The sequence below is a fragment of the Dipodomys spectabilis genome, unplaced genomic scaffold, assembly GCF_019054845.1.
Source record: "Dipodomys spectabilis isolate Male_0828 unplaced genomic scaffold, ASM1905484v1 ptg000203l, whole genome shotgun sequence".
NCBI lineage: Eukaryota > Metazoa > Chordata > Mammalia > Rodentia > Heteromyidae > Dipodomys > Dipodomys spectabilis.
In genome coordinates this window covers 4,933,756-4,944,454 of record NW_024870880.1, presented here as the reverse complement: position 1 = coordinate 4,944,454, position 10,699 = coordinate 4,933,756, and positions in this window count along the sequence as shown.

Sequence of the window (10,699 nt, the reverse complement as noted above, 5' to 3'; positions counted from 1 at the left end):
AAAGCTGCCTGTGGTGGATAGATGGCTTCTTATTTGACATCGGCAACAGAATAAGGGGCTGCAAATTCAATGAATAGTCTCTGGCCAGAGAAACAAAGTCAAACGCTTAAGTTTCTGCACTTCCAGTGGTTTCTGGTATCTCCAGCTGAGTGTACATCTTTCTGTGGCAAGTTAGTGCCATGCCACCTTCTGCGGAGTCTGCATGAGAGATCACGTTAGACAAAGAACTTCAAGGAAGCATGCCTGCAGGGAGGGGGTGTTGGTTCAAGGCTTCCCATACACTTCGCTGCACCTTTATAGCCTCTACCTTTATTTTTACTATATTCTTCTTGGCTGTACATTCGTTGCCTTTATTCTTGTTTCGGCTATTTTTCTACTGATCCGTGAATGGAGCATGTTGTATCTTTCCAGTCCAATAGAGATGGCTTCTCTAAGTAATAAAGACTAAGACCAAAGTTTAAATGTGGGCAATGCCCCAATCAATCTATCATCTGATGTTAAGTTGCCTCCAGAAACTCCTACAACTTCACAAGCGGTTTTGCAGCTCACGCATAGTAAATATATAGACTTAAAATTTCCAGATATGTCCAACAGACAAAATCAATGAATTAAACTAAGTTAGAAAGAGTTATCCCAGTAGTTCAGAGAGTTCTAAAAAAAAGGGACCTCTGTTTATAAAAGAAAAAGAAAGATTCTCCCAACAGTTAATATTAAGTTTAGTCCAACTTACGTTATAGGGAATAGATGGTGGTTTCACACAAAATATAACCAACCGAAGAACCATTTCCTTATACAGGAGCTTATAAAGATGAAAATTGTTGGATAAAAATAAAAATAAAAAGAGTACAATATAAGTACATCCCTGCCTTAGGTTTCTTAATTATTAAACATAAAAAGGCTGAATAGATGACGCATTCTATTAAACAATATGCTAGACTTGTTTCACACCACTTAGCTTAAACTGTTGGTGGGATAGTCATCAATTTTCATGTAATTCATCAATGCTTTGCCTTTAAAAAAATTGATTACGTGCTTAAATAAACAAAGAATCTATGTCACAATCACACACTGTATAAAAATGTTAATTCTCCTCAATAAAGATACACTCAGATGCAACACTTTTGAGTCTGTGTCTGTTTGTCACTTCGCCTACTCCTTGCCCACCTATCCCGAGATCCCTGTCCCATCGGTCCCAGTGCTCTGGCCGAGCTGGTCTGTCACACTGACACCTGACTATAGTCCCTAATTCATGTACTTTACTTATATTAGGATATTGTGTTGAAAAAAAAGTTTTGTTCATTAGGTCACAGCAATTAATGGCTTGAATGTGCTTACAAGTCAGGTGAAGATTAATTCTGGAAATTCAGAGTTTCCAGGTTTTTGAATGGTCACTGCTAATCACAATGAGAGGGGTAGTTTAAGTGAGATTTGGAAATATTTTTGGTCATTCATGTCACCAAAACGGCAGAGACAAAATAACAGTAGTGACAGAAGAGAAGGAATAATTCCAGAGTTAATGAACAAATGACAGTAAATAAGGTATACCAGAAATTGTTTTAGAGAACCATATTTGGTTATTGAAGAAATAGTTATCAACTAGTCTTATTCCATATTGCCTTTAGCATTCTAAATCTCTTAGGCTACTTCTTAATTTCTGTGTAATAAATGTATCTCCTTCTGTGCTGTTCTTTCATACCTTATCTTTTTTGCTTTCTAAAAATCTCAGTCTTCTATATTCCTCTATGAACATTTCCTGATACTAAATACAACTACAAAGATGGCAGAGAATGCTAATGTAAGGGTCCAATAGCTCATGAGTCATTAATGAAACAACATGGAAAAGAGGACATAGTTATTGCTACCTCATATTTTCTGAAAAGCTGCAATGCCATCATTTGATTTAAATTTCCATTATTTGTCTACATAGTGTCATTCAGTGCACATAAGGGCAAATATGAGCTGGGTGCTGGTGGTTCACGCCTGTAATCCTAGCTACTCAGGAGGTTGAGACCAGAGGATTGTGGTTCAAAGCCAGCCTGGTCAGGAATGTCCATGAGACCATTATCTTCAATTAACCACCAGAAACCCGGAAGTGTTGCTGTAGCTTAAGCGGTAGAGCGCTCAACTTGAGCTGAAGAGCTGAGGGAGTGCCCCCAGGATCAGAGTTCAAGCCCCACAACCAACAAAAAGTGCAAATATTACTTTAAGTTTCCCAAAAGGATGGACAAGATCAGTAATCTTCCCAAGCAGAAAAAATAATTTCAAAATGATTCAGTGCACCTATTTTTACTGAGTTATTTAAGTTATGGCTTCTTTGCTAGACATATTCTCTTCCTTTTAAAATTGTCATATATTAGCTTTACTATAAACTTCATCTAACATTTCTTGTTCCAAAAGAGAAGTCTATACAGTTGATGTCACTTAGCTTTCTTATTATCTTAATTCAAAGCCAAACCAGGCAGGAGAGTCTGTCCAACTCTTATAGTAAATTGAACACCAAAAAACCAGAAGTGGAGTTTTGGCTCAAGCAGTAGAGTACTAGCTTTGGGGGCAGGTGGGCAGGAAAGACAACTGTTCAGGGACAGGATCCAGGCTCTGGATTCAAGCCCCAGAACCAGAACAAACTAAACAAACAAGCAAACAAAAATCCCAGATATTTCTTTGGGACCTTCCTTAAAAGAGTACTGGTCTGAAAAGAGGCTCCTTTTGCTGATAATACTCACTGGATCCTGCTTTTTTGGAATCCTTACTGCTCTGGAGAACTCAGGACCAGACCAAAGGAATTGATAACTGACTCCTGCATCAAGAGAATCATCTCAGGGGTGAAATGTCCATCCATATGACACTTTAAAACCTCTTTGTTCCTTTGCAGGAGAACACTTTTAAAACAACGTTATTTCCTTTTGTTCTATGCTGGTCGTCAAATGGTACATTATTTCCTTTTGTAATACTCTCATCTAGAAGTTTACAGAAAAATTTTATATGAGTAAAGAACACACTCGGAAAAGCCAGGAACAGAGTTTCCTTCAAGTCTTGGGATACTTTTCTTGTACAGTAAAAAGGAAAGCACAAGGTAACTTGAACTTTGTTAATCCTCTATGTTCCATTCCTCTCCTGGGGTCATTTTCCACATCCAGTAACAGTTACTTCCAGTAACAATCGATGGTGCTGCTTGAAATATAATGAATGCTTTCTGACTTCACTGAAATAACACTAGGACACCTTTGGACCTGAGGTAACATGTGTTTCAGAGACAACTCAGTAAATAGAAAATATGAAATTTATATTGCTTATAAATACATTATACATGAGTACATTGAGTTCAAACTTTGTAAGTTCTCTGTAAATTAAGGCGAATTTTAAATGGGAAGAAGGTTCTCAGAACATTCTTTTTGTGAGTGTATGTGCTGTTCATAATTTCCCAAATGTACATGAGCTAACAGTAAGGGAATCAATAGCAATAATAGGAGAAAGAGAAGTTCTGTGTTTAAGTATAAGGCTTCAATACAATATAGCAAACTACAAATAAGACAACATTGAAACAATAAAGCCAAGTCCAGTATGTAGATTTATGGGAGTGATATACAGAAAGCAAGATTCCTACATGGAACATGAATTATGAGGCCACTCTCATTCTAAATCATGCTTGCTAATCATGCAATTTTGTAGAAAGTAGAATGGAAGAATAATATTGTTCCCAAAGCAAGTCAGATATATGAGCATGGATTTAACTGAAAAAAAATGTCCATCTTGTGAGAGCAGGGATTATATTAGCAATGAACTGGTGGCTAAGATCACATTTCTTTTTTTTTTCTTCACTTGTATACGTATTTTTTTTGTGGGCGGTGGTCTTGGCACTTGAACTCTGGGCCTGCGAGCTGTCTCTCTTCTATTCAGCTCAAGGCTAATGCTCTACCATTTTATCCACAGTGCCATTTCCAGTTTACTTTTAGTTAATTGGAGAAAAGAGTCTCTGGGACTTTCATACCTGGGCTGGCTTTGAACCCCAATCCTCACATCTCACCACAACCCAGCTTAGATCACATTTCTAACAGTGTAACTGAGGATAAGTAATGTGTGTGTTCATCTATCTTTATAAGAATTCTTGAGTTAGGTGCTGGGAAAGTGGCTCAGGGGTAGAGCAGTTGCCTTGCATGCATGAGGCCCTGGGTTCGATTCCTCAGCACCACATAAGCAAAAAAGAAAAAAGCCAAAAGTGGCGCTGTGACTCAAGTGGTAGATTGCTAGCCTTGAGATGAAGAGCTGAGGGATAGCGCCCAAGCCCAGAGTTCAGGCCCATGACCGGACCACCCCCCCCCACCAAAACAAAACAAAAAAAGAATTCTTGAGTTAAAAATCTGGGCTACAGCTTAGACATTACCCTCACAAAAATGTTTGTAGTTTAAAAGTTGATACTCCTGGAGAAATAAAAACTTAGAATGAAAAGGAGTCTGGGAAGTTCAGTTTGCCTCCAGCTTGGGCAGAACAGACTTTCCAACAGTACATATAATAAAGCAGCCAAAAGCTGGATTGGAAGAATGGCTCAGGTGGTGGAATACCAGTTATGAGCAAGATTGCCGAATAAGAGGTTGAGGCTTTTGCATGCATACATAGAAACATACACAAACACACAGAGGCACTTATATGTGCACACACAAATACACAAATGAAACAACTCTCAGAATGTGTAGAAAAGTTAGAAAACAACAGAATATATATCCTGATTAAGACTCGAATCAAGGGAAAATTTTTAATATTAGAAAGTCCTCAAGTGAACTTCCTTCAAAAAAGTTTGAGAATATTACATAGGTACTGTCCAGACATAGTAAGAGAATCAATTAATCATTATTATAGGGATCACATCCATGGAGGAATGAATCAGAGACCCTGCAAGTGCATCTGAAAATATTCATATCCTGTGTCAAGTGTGAGAACATCTTTGAAAATAGTAGATAAGCAGTTTGAACAGTCACTATGGTGTATAATATCCCTGGAGAAGTTCAGAATTGGTAGTCTGTATCTAGATTAAATAAACCAAGAAACTATGGCAGGGCAATGTGATACAAGCCTAGAATTCTAGCACTGAGATTAAGACAGGAGACTAGAGAGTGGAATTACATAGTGATACCTTCCATGGACCAGGTAGTATAATTTTGTCTTAATAAAAAAAAACAAACCAGAAAGGAATACATAACTGGATATTTGGGCTAATTTTGTCACTATGTTTTGAGAAGTCAAATTTTCTGTTGAAATGCAACTCATACTTAATCCTCACTTGTGTTTTAAATTCTCTCTTCATTACAGATCATTCCTAGATGCAACATGACTCATGATTCCCATCCAAAATTTGAAAAAGTAAATAATCATCATTCTGTTGTATCTCAAAGAAATGATGTAGGATTACAACAACTTAAGCCTAGAAAAATAGAAAAGTTCGTCTAATGTAGGATTTTGAAGATCTTGCTAAATTAGAATTTAGATTTAAAATAAATATTTTGATTTTGTTTTTAATTTCATATTCTATCGGATGCTAAAATTTCTTTTTAAGTAGAGGGTTTAATTGACAAATTCACAAATGATTTTGCATTCTATTTGCCTAGAATATTCTTTCAAGAGAGTTATAATTAGAACTTAGTTAATAGATAATTCCAATAATTAATGTATAAAATGATAATGTGAATGGTGTAGACAGAGTTGCCAAAAATTGATGATATTAATTTATAAATTTAGAATAAGAGCAATTTTTGGAGTCTTTGTTATAACATGGTATGAAGAGAATAATCATGTGACATCTACTTTCTTCTACCTGTATGTAACACAGGAAGCAATTTCCTTAATTATTTGCCACTGTATACAATGAGAAAAATGTTAGTTTTGAGGTTTCTTTTTCTTTTTGTTTTTGTTTTATTTGTTTGTCCTAGGGATTGAACTCTGGGGCTGGACACTGTGTCTGAGCCTGTTTATGCTCAAGGCTCGTGCTCTCCCCCATCAACCTCAATGCCACTTGTGTCTGACTTTTGCTGATAAGTTTATACGATAAGAATCTAGAGAATCTTCCTGCCTGGATGGGCTTTGAACTGTAATCTTCTGACCTTAGCATCCAGAATTTATATGATAGTTAAAAATGTATAAATATAAATAATATTTGCAAGTGTTCCCATCTCAAGAATAACAGTGGGGGGGAAATGATGCAACCCAGTTTATTGTGGTGTTCTTTCCAAAACATGTATGGCATCACATTAGCAGAGTTGTATTTTTTTCACAATAGAGATAAGCTATTCATGATGTGAATTAAGGGAAGTTTGAGGTGCACTCTAAAATTTGAAAACTGTTGGGCTAGGATGACTCTATGTCATAAATATTGGGATTGGTGGTCATAAAAATAATAGCTTACTGTGATAAACAATTGCTTACTCTTGAAGAATTATTACCTATGGTACATAGTTTTACCCTCGACCAGAATGTGGTTATTTTTCTGTTGACTCTCAATCTGTAACACCCCATGGAAAAATGCATCTATTGCAGAATTACGTAACATGCAGGCCGGTACTGTTTTGAATCTCTCAGGTATGGAATCTTCTGAATTTGAAAATGAGTAGTTATTAGCCATTGGAATGTTGAAGAACACATATATTCTTTCTTCTTAACAACTTATTTACTTTTAAAAGTTATAGGATTCCATAGAATTAAATTGTTTTCGCTTTTAGTATGAGAAAGTACTATATTATTCTTTTTTAAAAATATTGGTAAGTATATTGTGAAAATATCGTCTAGTCAGATAGCATTCAAGTTGATGGTCCTCTGATTAAAAAGGATAGTTAATTCAAATGAGACGCCAAACAGTATTGATTTTGAAAAAGGTACTACATAAAGAATAATATTTACTATACCAATACAGTGAAATTTTATTTCATGCAACTTATTTTTTAAATTTAATTTTATTGTCAAAGTGATGTACAGTGGGGTTACAGCAATTTTAAGGTAATGAATAAATAACTTTGCAAACTTGATACCCCTTCCCTGATTTTCTTCAGTTTCCCTTCACCCCAATACTCCTCACAAGTTGTAATGTATATTTACAACATATTGTCTTGTGAGTATTGCTATTGCATTGGTTTGCCTTTGTCCTTTGTCTCACCATTTTTTTGTTCCTCTTCCCTTCTCTAATTAACGTAAATATATACACAATACACAGGCTACCAAAATCAAATACAGCAGGGAATAACGCATATGGGAAAAATCCAAAAGAAAATAGAAATCACATAGTACATTAAAAGCAACAACCGCAAATAATATTCTCGTTTTCATATCTTGGAGTTCATTTTGCTCAGAATCAGCTTATATGGTTTTATATACGCATAACAAAGCCACTGGAAAATAATAGTTTCATGGACATTATATCATGAAAACAACATGTTAACTGTTTTTCATGGTAAAGGTGGGGTTAGGATTGGTGAATTCGCAGTTCTAATAAAAGAATTTCAAAAGAGTTTTAAAATTATAACAGGTAAATTTTTATTTGTTCAAATTTTTTAACAACTTTGCCTATTATGAAAATTTAAATTTGCCTGGGAAAATAGGTGTTCATGCAAAGTAATCCATGGAGACTTTCCTGAGAGGGAGCAATGTGGGTGAAGGTTGCTCATTTTCACACTAAACAAACCTCAGAAACCTTTCTATAAATCCTGTAGGTCCCCTTGAGAATTGTCCTTACCCAGGAAATCTACTCTTACTGTGTGAAACAAGGTTGTAGTGGAATTTAAATTCAAAGTTCTTTAAAAAAAAAGACATCAAAATTTGTGAATTGACTTTAATTACCAAACTAATTCTCTGAAAAAGATAATTTGGGTCCAAATATTTAGGGAGAAAGTGCCCTCAACATTGAAAGAAGGTATTGGGTTTACACTTTTCTGTTTGTAATACTTTCCACAATGTCTTTGCACTTGAAGCACTGAACAACAGAAAAAAATCTGATTGGATACTTGAAACCAATGATTTCACAATTTTTAGTAGCTTACAATATGTAATATCCTTATTAACATGAAATATTGAGGACTTTACTTATTAAATAAGCCAAAAAGTTTTGGGATCAGAAAATAATTGAGCAAATTGAAAAGGCGAGAAAACTCATTCTTAGAAGCCCTAGCTAAGCATATTTACTTCAGGAGTGGAGGGAGGCCAAACTTTTTGATATTCATTGTCTTAATATTTTTGCTACCTAAAGTGATTTTATGGAGCCTATTTAGCTCACTACAATGCAGAACAGTTTGAATGAAGACATGAAAATAAATTCCACATCCAAATAAAAGAGTTTTAAAAGGAAAACCATGAAGATGTAGTGTGGGTAGAGCCGGTCAGATCTGGTTGAGTCAGCGAGAGTAGCAGTTGAAGCACACTTCCTGCTAATAGAGACGTGACCCACAGGCATGTCTGCCTAGCTTGCCAGCCATGAGCTGTCCATGCTCCCTACAAGCCCGGGAAGACCAATCAGTGCCTGTCACCAAGCAGTGCCCATCACAAGTGCCTTACATCAACTCCCCACTAAGTAATTGGCTGGGAAGGACTCAGGAGTTTGGGAAAGCTGGGGCTATATAATCTCCCCCTTGTGCAGAAATAAACAAGACCTGCATAAGCCTGTTCTCCCAACGTGTGTTCCTTGTGTGAGTCATTCATACTTACCTCCTGCTGGAGATCTAGCCCTACAAGTGGTGCCCAACGGGTGGCTCGATCGCTTTCTGCAGATGGACGGTCGAGGGTCTAGTGCAAAATTAGTGCCTCCATGGGCAACCTTCCCCCAGAAGCAGGAGAGCCTCAATCACAAGCATTTGTTGCCCTGCTCCGGAGTAGGCAGATAAAAGTATTACAAAAGGAAGCTAGATTAATATGGGAAATAGTGAATGAATTGTATCCCTGGATTGACTCCGGGGCCATTTGGGATCCAGACAGGTGGACCCTCGTCCTTCAGGCAGTTCATAAAAAGAAAGTCCGTGATGGCTCTGAGCTGCCCCTTATCTTTTACCCCATTGTAGTAGCTATTCAAGCCTGTCTATCAGGGAAAGAAGAAGGGGAAACTCTGCAAGCGTTTAACACCTCGCTGCAAGAAGAAACAGAACAAAAGGAAAATTGCGAAGCTGCTTTAGCACTCCCATCTTTCTTGTGACACAACAAACAATTCCAGCCAGAACACAGATAACCAACAACTTCCACTAACAGGTGACCCAGCGGGCCAGCCAGCTACGCTTGTACAACCGCCTCCCCCACACTATTAGTCACAGGAAGCCTGCCCAATCACTTCTTTTGGCTGTTTAGGCAAGCCTGGGAATTCTCCTCAGAAAATTTTGTATCCTTGGGCAGAGATATCCAACTTTGCCCAAGAACAAAAACTCGTTGTTCCCCCTGTAATACAACAGTTGTTCACAGGCCCCACATCTACCATGGCAACGACAGCCAAGCCTATAATTGAACCCCAGTTCATGTTCCCTGAAAACGTCCACCGAACATCTGCACGACCTAACCAATGGTACCCCCATGACCCAAAAATACCGGGCCGCTGTCAAGGAAGATGGGTTACACTCCCTGAATGCTCAACAGATGTTCGAAACCCTTAGCATTGATCTTAACTGCCCCCATGATTGGAAGAGCTTAATGATCTGTAGTCAACAAGAAAGTTTAAAAAAGGCTTAGAATGTATTCCTAAGTACCAGTTTTATAAATGGCTTTGCACTGTGGTTTGTGGTTATTTTATTTTACATGAGATAATATTTTCTACTACCAATAAGTTTTGGAAAAAGAAGAAAACTAAAATTTACTATTGTAGAGGAATATGATAGAAGTAGAAGAAAGATTTTATGTTTGTCAAATCTCTGATGAGTACCCGTATTCAAGACTTAAAGTCATATTTCTTACTGTGTTAGACAGATAGGGAAAACAAAACACCATATGATAAGGCAACTATTTGTGATTTTTTTAAAATGTACTTAGTATGTGATGAAATTTACTTTATTAGCTAATGTTTTGGTTTGAAATATGGGAGGCTGATCTATTTAACAAATTTTTGAAGTCACCTACTGAAAAAACAAATGATGGGGGGTATAATTTCTACACTTTAATGAATGGATGAACCTGTTTGGCATTACTGCTGGGTAAATAAATAAACTCTATTGTAACTTGCTCCCTACCCTTGAAAAACTATTTATGTCACTAAATATCATCTACTTGTAAAGTGTTATTTGGCAAATGTGATTTTTAAAAGTTTATTTGAAAAGGAATATACTTTCAGGAGATTAAATGTAGGTTATCATTTGTTTGACAGTGACAACATTTTTATACTACAGAACCAAGTTTTACTGAAGTACCAGTGTTTTGAAGCACTGAGGATCTTCTCAATTAATGTTTTTCTGAATTATATTTGACCTCTATGTCAAGTATTCCTAGCATTGGTAGACCAAATATGGATCTATTGTTCCAGGAACTATTTTCTGGCCTGCTGATGCTGGAATGAAATTATTCATTAATCATTAGGAGAGGGGTATTACAAATGATCTAGTGACATTTGTGGTCTTGTTCAATCATATATGATGGTCATCTGAAAATTAAAAGTTTGAATTACTGTACTTTCACATTTTGTGATTTCATCTTGCATTTTAAGTTGCCTTGCATTTCCCAATTGCTTACTGATAATTCCTGCATTTCAAGGAAT